This window comes from Pteronotus mesoamericanus, unplaced genomic scaffold (genome assembly GCF_021234165.1).
Source record: "Pteronotus mesoamericanus isolate MK-2021 breed Mesoamerican mustached bat unplaced genomic scaffold, CSHL_Meso_final contig_26, whole genome shotgun sequence".
Taxonomy (NCBI): Eukaryota; Metazoa; Chordata; class Mammalia; order Chiroptera; family Mormoopidae; genus Pteronotus; species Pteronotus mesoamericanus.
The window spans coordinates 8,983,280-9,002,762 of NW_026555109.1; positions in this window are offsets into that span (position 1 = coordinate 8,983,280).

Below are 19,483 nucleotides of genomic sequence, written 5' to 3' on the forward strand. Positions count from 1 at the left end.
AAATAAATGCTGTGCTTACCTCCTCCCACAACCACATCAAAATTACAACTAAATTATAGAACAACCATCACTGAGAACCACCTGAAGACTAGCTGAACAGAAGTCCTATAACTAAGGATCTAGAGAAGCAGCCGCATCAAGGCTGGTAGGAGGAGTGGACATTGGAAATAGGCAGGTCACACATCCACAGTGTGTTGGTTAAGAATCAGAAGGCACAGATATCTTTGCTTCAGAAGTGAGTATCAAGGAACCCAGCTTCACACCTGTCTTCCCAACCCAGGGCTCCAGTGCTGCAAACAGGAGTTTCCCATAATATCTGGCTGTCACAACCAGTAGGAATTGCACCTGAGTAAGACAAGGGGCTGCTAGAAACCTAGGCACTGCTGGTCTAATAGAGATTGCACACAGACTCATTGACTCACAGACTCACTCATTCTGGGTTCTAGCACGCAGAGACAGCAGTTTGAAAAGCACTTAGGACACACAAGGAGGGATTAAATTGATTAGCTTCAGGGCAAGGGCTGGAAGGGCAGTTGTCAGGACAGCTCTCTCCAGAGATAGGTAATGCTTAGCAACATCACTGATTTTTCGTTTAGCCTTCCCCACAGCCCAGCTGGCAGGTGCAGTTAGGTGCCATATCTGACCTCTCCATTAACTTGGCTAACACCATTCTCCCTGCTCTGGTGATTCCCTGAGACCTCACCCCACCAAATCACACACATTGTGGAACCTCTTCCAGTGGATTCTCCATACAAGTAGGCTGCCTCAGCTTGTGCTTCAGACTTTTCTAAAATATCTCAAAGGTCCACAGACCCCAAAAAAGCAGTGGCTAGCCTTGGTGTGCCCTGTACCTCCTGCTAAGCTACCCCAAGCCCAGTACAAGTGGCAACTCGTCTCAATTTGCATTGTAACTATCAGGTAGCCCAAAGCCTGGCATAAGAAGTGGCCAGTCTTGGCTTGGAACATAGCCTCAATTAGGCTGTCACAAACCTAGCACAAATGGCAGCTGGCCTCAGTTCACATTGTGGTACCCACCAAAGGACCCTAAGCTTGACCTTTGTGTCAGCTAGCCTTACTTAGTTCACAGAATTGTTTCTCCCAAGTGCCTCCAAGCCAAACACAAGAGGCAACTAACTGCAGATCACTTTGTAGCTCCTAACAGATGGCCCCAAGCCAAGCACAAGTGAACTTGCACTAGAGCCCCTCCCACGGGTCTCCAGAATCGACACACCTAGTGGCCAGCTTCAGACCATACCAGAGTTCCACCCAACCTGCTCCACAAATGACACCTAAAGGGCAGACCCAGCTGGCACCAGAGCCCTGCCATGGGTATTATGCTCAGTGAAATAAGCCAGACAGAGAAAGAGAAATATGATATGATTTCACTTATAGGTAGAACCTAAAAACAAAATAAATGAACAAAACAGAAACACTCATAGATAGAGAACTAATTGATGGTTGTCATGTGGGAGATGTATTGGAAGGAATGAGTGATAAAGGTGAGGGGATTAAGAAGAATAAATTGCGGTTTTAGGATAAAACTGTAAAGTTGAGTTGTGCTATTACATTATTTAATTACCAAGGAAATAGAGAGAAAAAGAGCTAACTCCATGTGAGGAAAGTGTGTCTATAAAGAAAATACACAAAGGCACAATAGGTTCAAAAAAGGACAAGTAGACTAAGAAACTCTTTTGGTAAGTATAAATCAGTATTATTAAACAGAAAAAAAAAAGATGAACATTAAAGAAGTCTTAGGAAACCTATAGCTAGTCTTTCTGTAAATACGTGTTGATCACCTAATTACCAGTCACTCTGAAACTCTTCCTTTTTAAGAGGGAGCCCTTCTCATCAAATATGGGTCCTCTCTTTATCTGATTCCTATGATGCCTATGGTATTGACCTCACAGAGTAAGCTGTGATAACAGCCTTAATATTATGTAACTAATTGTTAAAAGTTGAATTGCAATACATTACACTTAATGACATTAAATTTCATATTTCTTTTTCTAACCTATATTTTTACCTGTTTAAGCATCTATTTAGCCTCCTGATACAGCCATCCATTGCATTAGCTACTCTCAGCTTTGTGCAACCCTCTAATATAAGCACGGGCTTCTTTAGTTTGATTCAAGTCATCAACAAGAATGTAAAATTGCACCTGGTTTCAAGGTGGGCTCTAATCTAGAATGAGAAACACACAAGGCCAATGGTTTCCAAGGACAGGTGAAGTACTCGAAGGCAAACATCTGGCTAAAGCAAGCAAAAGGAAGGCCCACAAAATTGTAAACATTCAAAAACAGGAGAAGGGAAACTCCCAACTCTGAGTACTCTTCCCATTTCAGAAAGATATCCACCCATCAGTACCTTTTCTTTTGGGAGGGACTGTTCCTTTCTTCAAGATAATATTTAATAAACCAACATGTTTAAGATTCAATGGCAACATATTTCTTGCTGCTGGCTTGACATTCCTATATAGTTATGCAGATCCATTTCGATATGGATTGAAAAACTTGGGGTTACATTCTTTTTAAGTAAACTACACCTTTTCTCCAAGTGAAGAAGGTCATATTTCAGCACAATTAATAAGGTTTCTGTCCTTAACCACACTGAGATTCCCCAGTTTAACACTGAATAAGAATAGATCCCAGAACTGAGGTTTACTGTATAGTCCAGCATTAAGGAACACCTGAATATCTTTGTTTCTCAGAAGCTCTTGGAAAGGTCTAAAATTGACTTTTTTTTTTCCTCATACCTCCTCTGAACTAAAATGATAGCTGTGGGGTAGCTCATTTTTAAATTATGACCAGCTGTCACAGAGAAGGCACATAGAGCTGCAGTACAAAAAAGATGTCCATAGCTATCTACTTGGCCCCAATAAGTATGTTAAGGGCTTTCCCAAAGACCTCCTGTAATCCATATTATGCAAATGCAATGCAAGAAAAATATCTTTTTCCTTCAGGCAAGACAACACCTAAATGATTATTAAAGACTTCCACAGAAGACTTCAACGTCTCCTTCAATAACTGGTTTTAGTATTTAATAACCCTTACCATCAGCCAGCTCTTAAATCTAACTTAAATCCTGCTTCCTGGTGTTTAAGTTGGGGGATATCCTTCTATGAAGGAATTTTAAAGTTGGATAATTACTCATCAGCCTAAGTATTACTGCCAGTGATTAACTATGCATAGAAATATCTAAGGCCTGATTCTTTCAAAACAGGATTCCCTTATTCACACTTTTTGCAGGCAAAGACAAAGCCACCAGATATTGTAACCTATTTGGGAAACCAATCAACTTTCTAATCTAACCGTGAGACCTAGCTCCAACGTCCACACTAACAGCCCAACCAACATGACTCAGAGCAGCAATTTCTACATTATAATGCACAGCACTAGGTTTGTTGCTTTCCTCTTTGATTTTCCTCAGTGCAGTAGCACAAATGCTTATATCTCCTTTCAGAATTCAACAGAACACTAGCATAAATGGTTACTTCCCACTAAGTCACCAGAATTTCTCCTGGGAAGCCTTGAGAATCAGAGCTCAGTGCATCACTTTTCTTTTTCTTCATCTAAATGACCCTGTGCAAAGAATATCATTCTGTTTGCCTTAAAGTTCAATGTTGTAGACCAGGCTAGTATCATCCAATGGTTGTTTTCTATGGTGAGAAAAAAATCCTTACCTGGTGTTCTCCACAAAATTCTGAAAGACCTAATATTAATAAACCAACAATGCAGTGTTACTCAAAAATTACAAGAGCAAATAAATAATGTTCACAAACTTGGTTCTACAGCCTTAATAATATAGGGTGTTTTTATATAAATTATTTTGAAAGGGAGCTTTTAAGTATTTCAATGCAATAATGCAAAAAAAAAGGAAATTTAACAAATCCTTTCAGTAGGTGCTAAATACCATCAACATTTCAATCATCTTTAAATCATTTCCTTAACAATAGCTACATTTTGAATGGTACAAATTACTTGGCTAAAAGAGACAAGGGGCATGCCAGCATACTGATAAACTCTCAAACACAAATGAAGTCAGTGTGTCTGTCACTTCATATAAGCTCAGCAGGGAGATGGAGGAGAGGTTTCAGAAATACAGTTTATTCCTACGAAAAATTACAGGACTGCTTACTAAGCAGACTTTCCCAAACTGAAGGGTGCTAGAAACCTAGTCTTGTTAAAATATCCTTCTTCCCCCCCCCACTTCTGTCATCACTGGTGTTGTAGATAGAATAATGCTTCTCCAAAGATACCCTAATACACAGAACCTGTGAATATGGGAGTTTACATGGCAAAAGGGACTTTGCAGATGTAGACAAGGATCTTTAGATGGGAAGATGATCCTGGATTACAAAGGTGGGCCCCTTCTAATCACAAAAGTCCTTATAAGGGAGAGGCAGGAGATCAAAGTCTGAGGAGATGTGACCACAGAAAAATACTAATAACAAGGAAATATGAGCCAAGGGATGAGGGAAGCCTGTGAAGCTGGAAAGGGCAAGGCAATCATTTCTCTCCTTGCACCTCCAGGACAAACACTCTCCTACAGTTACCTTGACTTTAGCACAGTGAGATTTTTGACCTCTGGAAGTATAAGACAGTAATTTTTTTTTGTCACTGTGGTAATTTGTTAATAGAAAACTCATATGATTGGCATGAGGTACTGTTTACAGAATAAAAACATAAACCAGACATTTAAATATGACAGAGATTGACATATTTCTCTTTTTTAAAAAGAAAATGAAAGGCTATCACACAGTCTGGCTTTTCTTATCATGTTTTAATGATCATTCTCTCTGGTCTGTTAATTCAGTAACCTGAAGTTTTAGTCTACTAATATCATCTAACATGAAAATTTCCCCATTTTTTTGCATTTTCATAAATAGGAGGCACTAAGATAGAATTTCATACAAATGGTATTTAATCAAACTTTAAATCATTAAGTTGAAACTTTCCACTTATCCACTCAATTAAAATAAACATAAAAAGGGACCCCCCCACCCCCCCAAAAAAGGAAAGGAAGAGTAGAACATAATTTGTAGTGGATGTTGGTGACTATAGAGTATGGGCCTAATCCACTTGTTCTAGTAAATGACATTTTATTAGAACACTGCCACACCGTTTGTTTATGTATCATATGTGGTTATTTTCATTCTACATCCACAGAGTTGAGTAATTTTGACAGAAACAGTATACTACATAAGTACCTACAGCATATCCTCAATTTTGTCTCACATACTAAAATTTTGCAAAGCCTCAAATATTTATAACCTGGCTTTTTACAGAAAGAGTTGTTTGACCCCCACCCCAGATTAGCGAATTCCCTGTGAGGTCTACAGAGTTAATTCTAATTGCAATTCAACCACTTATGAGCTATGTTATTTGAAACAAAATATTTAATCTCAGTGAATTTCACTTACCTTATTTGTAAAACGGAGATCATTAGAGAAGATCGGATTTTTTCAATTCTAAAATTTGGCATGATTCGTAAAGCTTTTGTGTTCTTTCTAAATCAGGGAAGTTAATATTTCAGGTTGATTGAGCTTTTACCATGCCTCTTTCCAATGTTTTGTTGCAATTTTATCATTTGGGGGGACTACCAGGAGAGGGTTAATTGACCGTGGAGTCAGAATATCTTGGTCCAAATTCCAGCTTTGCAACTTTCTAATGTAGTCATCTTAAGAAAATCCTTACATATCCCTAACTTTCCATTTTTGCTCTGTGAAATGGAGCTAAAAAATACTTAAATTGTGGAATTGTTAATATTAAATGAGATAGCTTATATAAAACCATGTACAAAAACCAACCACTACTACTTTGCATGTTTATTATTAGCAGCAACAACTATATGGTAGAAATCAAATGAGACAATAAATGCAAACATTCTATAAATGCTCAAAAACAAATAAATATTAGCCATTTTTGTGTAACAATTTGTGGAGAAAAATTGATTACATTTTAATTTGACTTTAAAAGTCATATTAAGAGCCCTCACCGGTGTGGTTTAGTGGGTTGGGCATTGTCCCTCATAGAAAAGGTCACCGGTTTGAATCCCAGTCAGAGTACATACCTGGGTTGCAGGTTCGGTCCCAGGTTGGGGTGCATTCAAGGGGCAGCCTATCAATGTACCTCTCTCACATTGATGTTTCTAATCCCTCTCTTTCTCCCTCCATTCCCTTTTCTCTAAAAATAAACAAATAAAATCTTTAATGTTTTTTAGAAAGTCACATTGAGCCATTTGATGTCATAGTTTATAGTAGCACTTTTTTATATTGGACAAAACTGAAAAGAACTCAAATGTTCATCAATGGGCAAATGTATACATACTTGTGGTATAAAATATAGAGAATATGTGTTAATAATACATGTAATAGCATAGGTAGCATGGATAAATCTCATAAACATGAGAATGAAAAGCATAAAATCAAACACAAAATACTGTGTGATAATTGATTTTGTGTGTCAACTTGGCCTGACTATGATGCCCAGTTGTTTGTTCAAACACCAGTCTAGATATTACAATGAATGTATTTTTCGGGTGTTATTAACATTGAAATGTTTTTGAATAAAGTAGATTACCCTCTATAATGTCATGGGCCTCATCCAAATATTTGAAGGACTTAAAAGACTACTGGGGTCCCCTAATAAAGAATTCTGTTTTTAGACTTTGGGCTCAAAACTGCAGCATCAACTCTTAACTTTTGCCAGAACTTCCAGCTTGCCAACCAACTTTACAAATTTCGGACTTGCGAAGAGAACTGACACTGCGGCCAGTGGAGCCCGAGTGATAACGCACTTCCCACTCTGCAGCTACCATCTCGCTCAGGCATAAGGGAATCAATTAACCTGCCTTTTGTGCGCTCCGCACACAGCTTGTACACCTGTGAGCTACGGGGCTGAGTGCAGACTGGCTGGGAGAGCCTTGAGGAGAAACTGGAGACAGAGGCATTGGGGAAAGAACGGGAGGAGGAACCAGGGAGTCCCGACTCCCTCCCCGATCGGTAGTCTCCATTGTGGGCTGGAAAGGCGCGACCCCAAAGAGGCAGAAGCGGGGCGCCCATGAACCAGACTGCCTGCGATTGAAACGCAGTCCGCACAGGGATTGGATCCTCGGCCGAAGGGGTCACAGAACTGCCCAGAGGCCCCTGAGGAGAGATTAGAAACGGAGGCATTGGGGAAAGAACGGGAGGAGGACCGGGGAGTCCTGACTCCTTCTCCTTGCCGAAGTCTCCATTGCGCGGGAAGAAGCCACACCCCCAAAGAGCCAAAAGCCGAAAAGCAAACATAGACACCCGCAAAACACCCAGAGCATGCGCGCGCACTTGCGCTGAGTGACTGGCGAGGGTTGGCGAGCGTGTGTGTGACCCACGCGGGCTGGCGAACGCTTGCACCTGCCGGCAAGGCCTCACACAGACTGGCATCCATACGGCCTGCGAGGGTTTGCACAGAGGGGCAAGGGCAGGCATAAATTGACCAACCCGCCGCGATTGCGGAGCGGCCCACAAAATAAGTAGAGCTGCCCAGAGTCCCTGGAGGAGAGACCAGAAACAGGATTAACCGGAAAGTCCTAGAGCTGATTTCCTCCCATTTCCGTAGTCCCCATTTGGCAAGGGCAAGCAACGCACCCAAACTCGGCACCTAAACTGACCAGTGTCGAGAAGTTCGCATGCCAGGGAGGCCAGATGAGCACGGGAGGTCGCGAATAAGGCCCCTGGTCTGGGGCAAACACATGCGAGCCCAGGCAGGTGGGGGACCCTGCCGCGCTGGGAACGCGCTCAAGGAGCCCGCGTGAGAGCTCAGAGAGATCGCAAAAAATAGCCCAGCCCTGACCGAAGGGGTCACAGAGCTGCTCCAAGCAGGAGTCAGACACAGGCATTAGACTCCTGAAAGGCTCAAACAAACAACCCAAGGCCCTATAGGGTCAACAACTGACATCATCAGAGGCAAGCCCAGAAAGAAAAGTAAAGGACAAAAATACTTAACAGACTCTCACAAAAATGGGAAGAAAAAGAAGTTCCCCCCAAATGAGTGGAAAAGGGGACTCCCCCCAGAGAGAAATAGAGGCAAGGGAACTATCAGATATGGAATTTAAAACAATGGTTCTAAGGAAGCTCAATGAGCTCAGCCAGCTCAAAGAGAACTATGAGAAACTGCAGAGAAACTATCAGGATCTTACAGCAAACTATATCAGCCTGGAAAAGGACATAGAAACTATCAAGAAGACACAAGAGGATATGAAGAATACCATTTCTGAATTGAACAACACAGTAGAAGGAATCCAAAGCAGGCTGGATGAAGCTGAGGATCGAATCAGTGAGATGGAGGACAAGGTAGAAAAAAGCTCCCAGAAAGAACAAGAAATGGAAAACGGCTCAAAAAGAATGAAGAGGCATTTAGGGAAATGCAGGACAACCTGAAACGCAATAATATCCGTATAATTGGGATACCAGAAGGAGAAGAAGAGGAGGAAGGAATAGAGAACCTCCTTGAAAAAGTAATGATGGAAAATTTCCCTAATTTGAGGAGAGAAAGGGTCTCATGGATCCAGGAGGCACAGAGGACCCCACTCAAGAAGGACCCAAGGAGGTCCACTCCAAGACACATCATCATTAAAATGGCAAATGTCAAAGACAAAGAGAGAATCCTCAAGGCAGCAAGGGAGAAGGAGAAAGTAACATACAAGGGGGCCCCGATACGCCTAGGAGCTGACTTCTCAACAGAAACACTCCAAGCCAGAAGGGAATGGCAACAAATATTCCAAGCCATGAAAAGCAAGGGCCTACAGCCAAGGCTGCTCTACCCAGCTAGGCTCTCCATTAAAATAGAAGGAGAAATACGCAGTTTCCCAGACAAAAGAAAGCTAAAAGAATACATCTCTACCAAACCAGCACTCCAAGATATGCTAAGGGGACTGGTTTAAGCAGATGAAGGAAAAGAATGAGACAGAGAGGAACACAAGTACAAAGAGAAAAGATGACTAAGTTTCTATCAGTAATATCTCTCACTGTGAATGGACTAAATGCCCCAATCAAAAGACACAGGGGAGCTGAATGGATAAGAAAACATGACCCACACATATGCTGCCTACAAGAGACCCACCTCAGAGCAAGAGACCTACACAGATTGAAAGTAAAGGGATGGAAAATAATATTCCAAGCAAATGGACATGAGAAAAAGGCTGGCGTTGCCATACTTGTATCAGACAAAGTAGATTTCAAAGCAAAGGCCATAAAGAGAGACCCAGAGGGGCACTTTATCATACTTAAAGGAAGAATCAATCAAGAAGACATCAACATTGTAAACTTATATGCTCCCAATATAGGAGCCCCCAAGTTTATAAGGAAATTGTTGGATGACTTCAAAAAAGATATAGATAGCAACACACTGATAGTAGGGGATTTCAACACCCCACTGTCAAAAATGGACAGATCTTCCAAACAAAACATTAATAAACATATCGTGGCTCTGAATGACACACTGAATCAAAGAGACTTAACTGACATATATAGAACCTTACATCCCAAAGAAGAAAAATACACATTCTTTTCAAATGCTCATGGCAGTTTTTCAAAGATAGACCACATGATAGGACACAAAGCAAGCCTCAGTAAATTCAGGAAAATTGAAATAATACCAAACTTTTTCTCAGACCACAAGGCCTTGAAACTCGAAATCAAACTCAAAGAGAAACTTCAAAAACTTGCAAACTCATGGAGACTGAACAGTACACTATTAAACAATGAATGGGTCAATAATGAGATAAGAGAAGAAATCAAAAAATTTCTGGAAACAAATGAAAATGAACAGACAACAGTCCAAAACCTATGGGACACAGCAAAGGCGGTCCTGAGAGGGAAGTTCATAGCAATACAGGCTTACCTTAAAAAGATAGAAACATTTCAAATGAAAGACCTAACACTACAACTTGAAGAACTGGAGACACAACAACAAATAAATCCCAGAGCAAGTAGAAGGAAGGAAATAGTCAAGATTGGAGCAGAACTGAATGACATAGAGACAAAAAGAACAATTCAGAGGATCAACCAATCCAGAAGCTGGTTCTTTGAAAAGATTCATAAAGTTGACAAGCCTTTAAGCAGACTCATCAAGAAAAAAAGGGAGAGGGCCCAAATTAATAATATCAGAAATGAAAGAGGAGAAATAACAACTGATACCACAGAAATACAAATGATTATCAGAAACTATTATGAACAATTATATGCCAAGAAATTTGAAAATCTTGATGAAATGGACAAATTTTTAGAAAAGTATAATCTTCCAACAGTGAAGGAGGAAGAAACAGAAAGCTTGAACAGACCGATAGCAGTTGGGGAAATTGAAGCAGTAACCAAGTAACTCCCAGCACACAAAAGCCCAGGGCCAGACGCTTTCCCAGGAGAATTTACAAATCATTTAAGGAAGAGCTAACCCCTGTCCTTCTCAGACTATTCCAAAAAATCCAAGAAGAGGGAAGACTCCCAGACTCCTTCTATGAAGCCAGCATCACCCTGATCCCAAAACCAGATAAAGACACTACAAAGAAAGAAAACTACAGGCCAATTTCGCTGATGAACATAGATGCTAAAATCCTCCACAAAATATTGGCAAACCGCATCCAGCAATACATTCAAAAGATTATCCATCACGATCAAGTGGGATTAATCCCAGGGATGCAGGGATGGTTCAATATACGCAAATCAGTAAACGTGATACACCACATAAATCAAAGAAAAGACAAAAACCACATGATCATCTCGATAGATGCAGAAAAAGCATTTGACAAGGTACCGCACCCATTTATGATCAAAACACTCAGCAAAATGGGAATAAATGGGGCATTCCTCAACGTAATAAAGGCCATATATGAAAAACCTACAGCCAATATCATACTCAACGGGAAAAAACTGAAAGTTTTCCCACTAAGATCGGGAACACGACAAGGATGTCCGCTCTCACCGCTTCTTTTCAACATCGTATTGGAAGTCCTAGCCACAGTGGTCAGACAAGAGAAAGAGATAAAAGGCATCCAAATAGGAAAGGGGGAAGTAAAACTACCATTGTTTGCAGATGACATGATAGTGTACATAGAGAACCCTGTAGACTCTACCAAAAAACTCCTCAACCTAATAAGTGAATTTGGCAAAACAGCAGGATACAAAGTCAACATTCAGAAATCAAAGGCGTTTCTGTACACCAGCAATGCAATAGAAGAAGAAGAAATCAGGAAAAATATACCATTCGATATAGCACGAAAAAAGATAAAGTACCTAGGGATAAATTTAACCAAAGACACAAAAGACCTGTATGCAGAAAACTATACAACATTGAAAAAAGAAATTAAGGAAGACACAAATAAATGGAAGCATATACCGTGCACATGGATTGGAAGAATTAATATCCTTAAAATGTCCATACTACCAAAAGCAATTTATAGATTCAACGCAATCCCTATTAAGATACCAATGACCTATTTCACAGAAATAGAACAGACATTTCAAAAATTTATATGGAACCATAAACGACTTCGAATAGCCGCAGCAATTTTGAGAAAGAAGCACAAAGTAGGAGGGATCACAATACTGGACATCAAACTCTACTACAAAGCCACTATACTCAAAACAATCTGGTACTGGCACAAGAACAGATCCATAGACCAGTGGAACAGAATAGAAAGCCCAGAAATAAGCCCAGATCTCTATGGACATCTAATATTCGACAAAGGGGGCAGAAGCATAAAATGGGGCAATAACAGCCTCTTCAACAAATGGTGTTGGGAGAGCTGGACGGCTACATGCAAAAAATTGAAATTGGATCATCAGCTGACACCATACACAAAAATAAACTCAAGATGGATAAAAGACTTAAATATAAGTCGCAACACCATCAAAGTCCTAGAGGAGAACCTTGGCAGGAAACTCTCAGATATCCCACGCAGCAATTTTTTCACTGATATGTCTCCTAAAGCAAGGGACATAAAGGAAAGAATAAACAAGTGGGACCTCATCAAAATAAGAAGCTTCTGCACGGCGAAAGAAAACATCAGCAAAATGAAAAGGGAGCCAACCATTTGGGAAAATATATTTGCTAATGATACATCAGATAGAGGTTTGATCTCCAAGATATACAAAGAACTCACTCGACTTTACTCCAAGAAGACAAACGATCCAATCAAAAAATGGGCAAAGGACCTGGGCAGATGCTTTTCTAAGGAGGAGATACAGAGGGCCCAGAGGCATTTGAAAGGATGCTCTGCATCACTAGCCATCAGAGAAATGCAGATCAAAACCACCATGAGGTACCACCTCACACCGGTCAGAATGGCCATCATAAACAGATCCACAAACAACAGGTGCTGACAAATGTATTTAAAATGTATTTAAAAAGTAAATAAATTAATTTTAAAAAAAAAGGAAAAAAATAAAAAGAAAATTTGAAAAAAAAAATCAAAAAACAAAACACATTTCGGACTTGCCCATCCCATAATCAAATGAGTTAACTCCTTAAAATAAACTAGGTAGATGATTGATAGATGATATATAGATGATATAATTCTATTGTTCCTGTTTCCTGTTTCTCTGGAGAACCATAATTAGTACAGGCTACATATCACATAATTCCATTTATATGAAATTTTAAAAGAATTAAACAGTAGTGATACACAGTATATCAGTGCATATCAACAGTTTCCCCAGGCTGGGAGCATGAGAAACTCTTTAGGATAATGGAAATATTCTATATATTTGAAACAGTGGGGATTTATCAAACTATATACATGTACTTTAAGTGGGTGAATTTTATTGAATTTAAAATATAGCTTAGTAGAGCTGAGAGGAAAGTGTCACACCACAAGCCATACAATAGCCTGTATATAATGTGAGTAAACTTAATTATAAATTATTTTGTGTATAACTTTACTTTTTCATGAATATAGAAGTATTAGGGTTCACTCAATTGGGATTATTGTCTCATATATTGAAAATGTGTAAAGTGAGCGAACACTGACTAATATATCTGTCATGCAGAATCATGGGCAATTTCATATTCATTACTATGAACAAGTTAATTAAAGTCATAATATTAATGAATTATATCCACTAAAGCCATTATTTTATTCAATTATGATTTATATACAGTTCCTCCCTTGAATCAATGGGAATTTTCATGTGACAGTAAAAACTTAATAACTAATATATCAATTTATAGTAAAGATCATACAAAGGCAACTCTGATAAAATGGAGTCCCTACAATATCAGGGAAGGACAACAATATCAAAAATAAGTATTTATAGCTTCAAATGCAGCAAGAGTGTTATTAGTTCTGATACAGTTCCCTTGATCTCTGGTTCTGAAAGCATTTTACAGTAGTTCACAAGTTATCAAGAAATCACATGCTTGGAACAAAGATTTGACAAATGTATTAAAACAGCAAATAAACACCTAAAAGCCTTTGCTCAGAAATTTCACCTGTGTCTCTCTCATCTGCCCTTCTGCATCAACAATTCCACAATAAACAAATTGGTCTCCCCTTGGTTTACTACCAAATTTCTGAGATATGCATCAAAAAACAGAATCTCAAAGTGCAGCCATGAATGATGCTCATCCTATGAATCGAAGTGACCAACACAGCTGAGCCCATCTGAAGCTTTCAAATAGTTTATTGTTACTACTGAGTTTTCCTCAGAACATAAGAAAACATAAAAAATGGAGAGCTTTATATCGGAAAATTACTAGGCATGTAGTTTATGGCACAAAGTCAATCTTGTCATTGGTAATATGGAATCATAATGAAAACACAGGTTTCAGAGACACCTGGATTTTAACACCAATTCTGACACTTTGGAGCTGTGGAATGAATCTTAGACAAACTGTAGCCCTCTCTATAACTCAAATTATTAATTGGAAAAATAAGAATAATTATACTAACAATGCATGACTGTTTAAGGTTCAGATAATATTTGTGAAGTTTCTACTTTTAATAACCAACCACAGTAATAGTGTAATGGATGTGGAAGATGTTCAGAACCGGGAGAAGAAAGGGGTATAAGCTGAGAAGCCCCAAACCGCCCCCCCCCCACAAGCCTAGCTTGGGGGCTTTGAAAAGCAGCAGCACAAGGATTGAGGGTTATTTTGCATATCAGTTACAGTAGGCCAGCTTTATAGTCTGCTTGGGCCAGGGAGATGGGCATGACTTTGACCCATGATGTGACTGGGAGGCAGCTCCCCCAGTTTCAGCACCTGTATGAGAGCTGGGAGATGGTTCTCTCCACACCATGAGGCTATACTTGCCTGGACTAACTATGGCAGTCAAGAAAGGCAGAAAATATGGGAGTGCTAGCAGGTGTAGCCGATTGCAGGAGGAGTCGGAAGTGGGGTTACAGAGGAGGATCCAGGCTAGGATTTAAAAAAAAGGTGGGCAGCCATGTGCAGCAGGGACAGTGTGGGACAATGAAGGACCATGCGCATCAGTAGGGGGTGAAAGGACTCTCTCCAGCCAGCCAATGAGGAGGTGTCCCATAGTTTTGGATTAAGAACTGGAGATGCCAGCTACACAGCTGTTGGTGCTGGGAACTGAGAGACCTGCCCAGCGGAGCACAGATTACTGGAAGGAACCGGGAGAAGTGAACTGCAGACTTCTGTTTTTTTCTTCTGTAAGGCAGTACTTATGACTGGTAAGGTATGAGGCTGGCCTGACTGGGTAAAGGGGGAAGGCAGGACTGTGTGTTTGTGGGTGTATCTTTGTCTCAAAAGGGAGGAAGATTTAATGGCAGAATTCTGCCATTATTCTAAACCTGTATACCTTTTAATTAAATAGTTCCTTTCCTTTGTACCAAACTCTAGCACTGAAGGCCTCAGTTCTGAATATTGTAGCAGCCATGAAGAACCTAGATTAACAAAAGACCCTCAAGGGCAGAGGGAGTGTTTTCTGTATCAATATCTTAAGAAAAAAAATGAGGGATATTACTGTTATTATTCCTAAAGAGCTAAATTGTGGTGGGACATTAGTAATTGGTACCTGAGACAATTGGCATCTCCCCTAAAATCATGATCCCAGACATAACAGACTTTAATAGTCTCCAGTTAAAGTAGTTGGAATATCAAGTCAACCTTTTATGGAGTTATACCAAGTCATGGTCTTCCCTTCTAAAGGAGATAAACACTCATATTCTAGAGTGCATGGCTTTCTTTTGAATATAGAACCAACTGTTTCATATTCTTCTCCATGCTGATCCCCAACACACCACTCTAAACTTTCATCTTCAAAGACACTAAAAGATAGATACCCCCTAAACTTGTAACTGAAATTTAACATAAGAAAACTTGATTGAGTTTTAGGAGATATATTTCAATATTTAAAAAATGAAGGTGCCAATTTATTTTCTCTGCTGATGGCTGATAATGGTTTCAGTTGCCTTAAAATACAATTTTGTCCCTTTCAGACACCACTTTTATTGTTCAGGGTTTCTGTACATCTTTTGTTACCACAGTTCTTTTTCTCTATCCAGTATGTTGTTACTTGCCAATTAATAAAACTTATATCCCTTTCATTTACACTGAAAACCTATTTTTGGAGCCACTGCCCTATCATTAGCACTACCAGAATCTCCATCATCACCATTGATAACTTACCTGGCAACATCCACCATATTAGATGTAAGAACAAATCATATAATCAAAAGTCTTCTTTATAAATGATAGTAACCTATTTCATGAAGGTTATTATAACTCAAGTATGCATAATATTGCATAAATAGAACATATATTAGCACACATAAGTGCACTATAAGCTCTTTCAGGGTGAATGTATTAGCTGTCTTTGGGTTCCTTGCACTAGCAAAGCACTTGGCACAAAATATGTGTTCAATAAACACTTGATGAAAGTATGAATAAGTCATGCCTCACACAATATGCTGTAGAATGACAGAAATAACATTTTTTTTCTGTAAAAAATTATTAAAGAATGTCCAATGGATATATTAGTGACAACATGAATACTAAGTTGCTCTATTCCTCTCTCATACTAGCACAATTTACCTGAAGAACCCCCATGAGTGAGATAAAAGCACTAAAGCTGGTCTATATCTTGGGTTATTAAATTAAGAGGCTTAACGAGTAGAGAACCAAACAATAACATTTGAGAAAGGAACAGGGATTGTAAAATAATAGCTGCTCTCCTTAGATCCATGAAAAACAATTTATTCAACAGTTAAAATGACAGATAATCGTGGCTTCTTTGCATGAAATTATCCAAGTAAATTCTATAAATTATTTGTGCAGTGAAATTTATACACGTTGAATTAATATGGAATTTAAATACAATCCTTTAATTTGCAACAGCCAAATTATACCTTGTCAGAAAGTTCTTATACTCTCCCAAAATTAAAACTTGGATTTGTTTTGGGTGAGTTGGATATAATTAGATGTGTCTGTGTACTGCAGTTTTCATTCATGGCATGTATATTCACTATGGTGTCCTGGATGTCATATAGACAAATTTGGTTGAGGTTGCCTCAACTGGAGAGAGAAAAAAAATCATCATATCCCCCCAGCATGGTGCATCTTTTATTTTGTGACTTAGCCAGTGACTCCCCAGCTGCCAAATCAGATGACCCTGACAAATTTGGGGTATGAATCTGAGAACAGGTAAAATTAAAATAACAAATTCTTTTGTCTACAGTTACTCGGGGTTTTTTTTTTGTTGGGGGGGGTAGATTTTCATCTTAAGAGTTAAGTATAATTTTTATTGCCAATTGAACAATAGTCTCCTTCTCGCTATTTTTTTAATCTCCCAACACTGAATTTGGAATTGTGGGTTTTACACATCTGTCCAATAAAAACTTAAAGACTAATCACAAAAAAAATTTATAAACAAAGGTATTTCACATGTGTGTAGGATGTGAATTTGAAAATGTTTGCCTATGCAAATATTTAGTCACTAGAATGTCATGCTTGGCTTAGAAAGTAAGTGTTTTTTTCTAAGCATGTTGCTATAGAAAAGTGATATCCTGGGAGGACTGTTTACTTGGAAGAGGCTTCAGGGATAAGAGTTACTAGCATTTAATGATATTGATCAAATGTTATTTTTATGTTAAAAAGAGCTAAGGAACTTTACCTTAAAATTTTATCTTTTATCTGTTTATTTCTCGTTTAATAATGAAAAAATATACTTTTAAAGGTAGAGTATTATAACATAGGGCACATTCCTTTCTCAATTTCACTGATCTCAGTGAAGCCAGAAAGGAGTAAAATTGTATACCCATTGCGTTATAAAAGAAAAAATGTAATTTTACTGTTTAGTCAACAAATGAATTCAATAATATTCATACACTCATTTGTGAAAGTCATTTTATTTGTGTTTTGTTTGTTTGCTTTTAGCAAAATAGAGCCAAAGGCTCAAGTCCTATTGGTCACAGGTAAACTGCCAGGTCTCCAGGAAAATGCAAGTCAGATGAATGCACAGTCCTGTGGGCTGCAGACTTCTAGGTGTTTTCCTAAAATTTCCATCCCTGGGCTCCCTATCTTAACTGATCACTAAATACCTAGCTATTTTTGTTTTATTCTCAGACAGCAATTTCATACTACCTTTGAATGTTCAAAATAAAAAAGCTCGTTGGTCACATATTTAATGGTTACCTACTCATATGTGAAAATGAATACTTGAGATTCCACCTGAGAGCTACTGTTTGAGTTGGTTTCTGTTTTTGAGGGAAACCTGCTCAACCAGTTTTACTAAATCCTTAGAAGAATGTTTTGTTACACAAAGAAAGTGTTGTTCTACAGGACAAGATAGGTAATTATGAGATAATAGATAAGTTTGTCTTTCACTGTGAAATTACATAAAATAGCAATAAAATGGGTGATTACTGATTACAGAAGTTCTCTTGCCATGGAATTGTAAGAAAAACAGGAGTTCACTTTTGAAGCTCACTTATCACAAAGGACGTTCAAAAAATGCCCAGTTTGTAACCCAAGCTAATGAAAACAAGGAAATGTACAGTTAAGGTTGACTTCCAGTACCTGAGCCCACCAGGGTGTCTTCCTAACAATCTCCCTTAGAAGTTCCTTTGAGTCTATGGAAAGGAGATTGGCTTAAACTGTGAATTTCCTTGCTATTAGTTTCTGTCATGACCTTAATGTACTTAGAATGACTTTCTAGTTAGTACTTTTAATTTCCTCTCTTTAACAACATTGGTATGACCCTGATAGGATAAACTATCACAACTGAGAGCAATTATCACCAAATTGCAAGCATAGTGGGTTTTCCTTTGCTAACAAATTCCAGTAATCACCATGAAAGGACATTTTGGAGGCCACACCTTCATAACTTTTTTCTAATATTAACATAGAATTTATTTCATGGTGTTAATAAACACTTGTGAAGGTTTTTTTAACTTCTTGTTTTACTGTTCCAAAACAAGATCAAGAAAGCTATACTCTACATAAAATTATTACTATGATTTACAGAAATAGATCTTTATTCATTTTTTTTTCCTGTCCTATCGTTGTCCCTACTAGATTGCCTTTGGTTCTTCCTGGGCTAGAGTTTGCTGGAGAGGAAGGAGAAGTAAGTGGACACAAAATGTTCCAATCAGTTCTCTGGGCTTTGGGCATCTTCAAAGCTCCTTTTGTCTTGAATGTATTTCTGAGTTCTTCTGAGGCACTTCCCCACATGAAGATCTCTTTTTTTATAGTTCCTTTAATGAAGTCAAAATTTGTTCTCTGGTTGTTACTTAAGACACCCCTCAGTTTCTGTATCAGTAATACCCCTCTAATCTCTTTTTGTTGGCAGTAAGTGCTTCCTGATAGGACACTGTGACAATGACCTCCAAGCTGATTCCTTCCCCATGGCTTCCCTCTGGTCTTCTAGTTTCCATTGTAGTTATGACCTTTTATAAGGATTGGCAACACCCTTTGCAGGGCTCAGGGAAAAATGAAAATGCAGGTTTTCTTGCTAAAAAGTAAGATTCAAAATAGTGACAACAGAGCATTAAACCATGTGTGGGTCCTTCTGGGTATGGGACCCTGTGTAACTGCTCAGGTAGGTGTCAGGCCCAGCTCTTCACTTTCCTCTAGGCTAGTAGTTTAGACCCCTCAGGCCTTCAACACCACCCAAAAGTGTTTCCCTTTGACTCCTGCTCAGTAAGCAGAAAGCCAAGAGTAACCCTCCTTTGCCCCTCTCTTTGGAACGGAGGAGGCAAACCCAAGTATTAACTTTCTCTAAGAAAAATTTCTTGATCTCATCAGCCTCATTCTTTGCTACCCCTAGGTGAGCCCTGAACTCGAGGTTGCCAAAAATCTCTTTACTAAGTACGTACTCTACTGAATATCCTACAGTATTCTGCTAATTGTAATGTATGTTTTCCTAGAAATAAACCCCTCCACTACCCTTAGTCCACTTGCTTCAAGATCATTGTGGAGCATATGACCAAGCCTAAGCCATCCACCCATTGTCTTCTCCTCACCAGAGGCAGTACTGGCAATGAGAG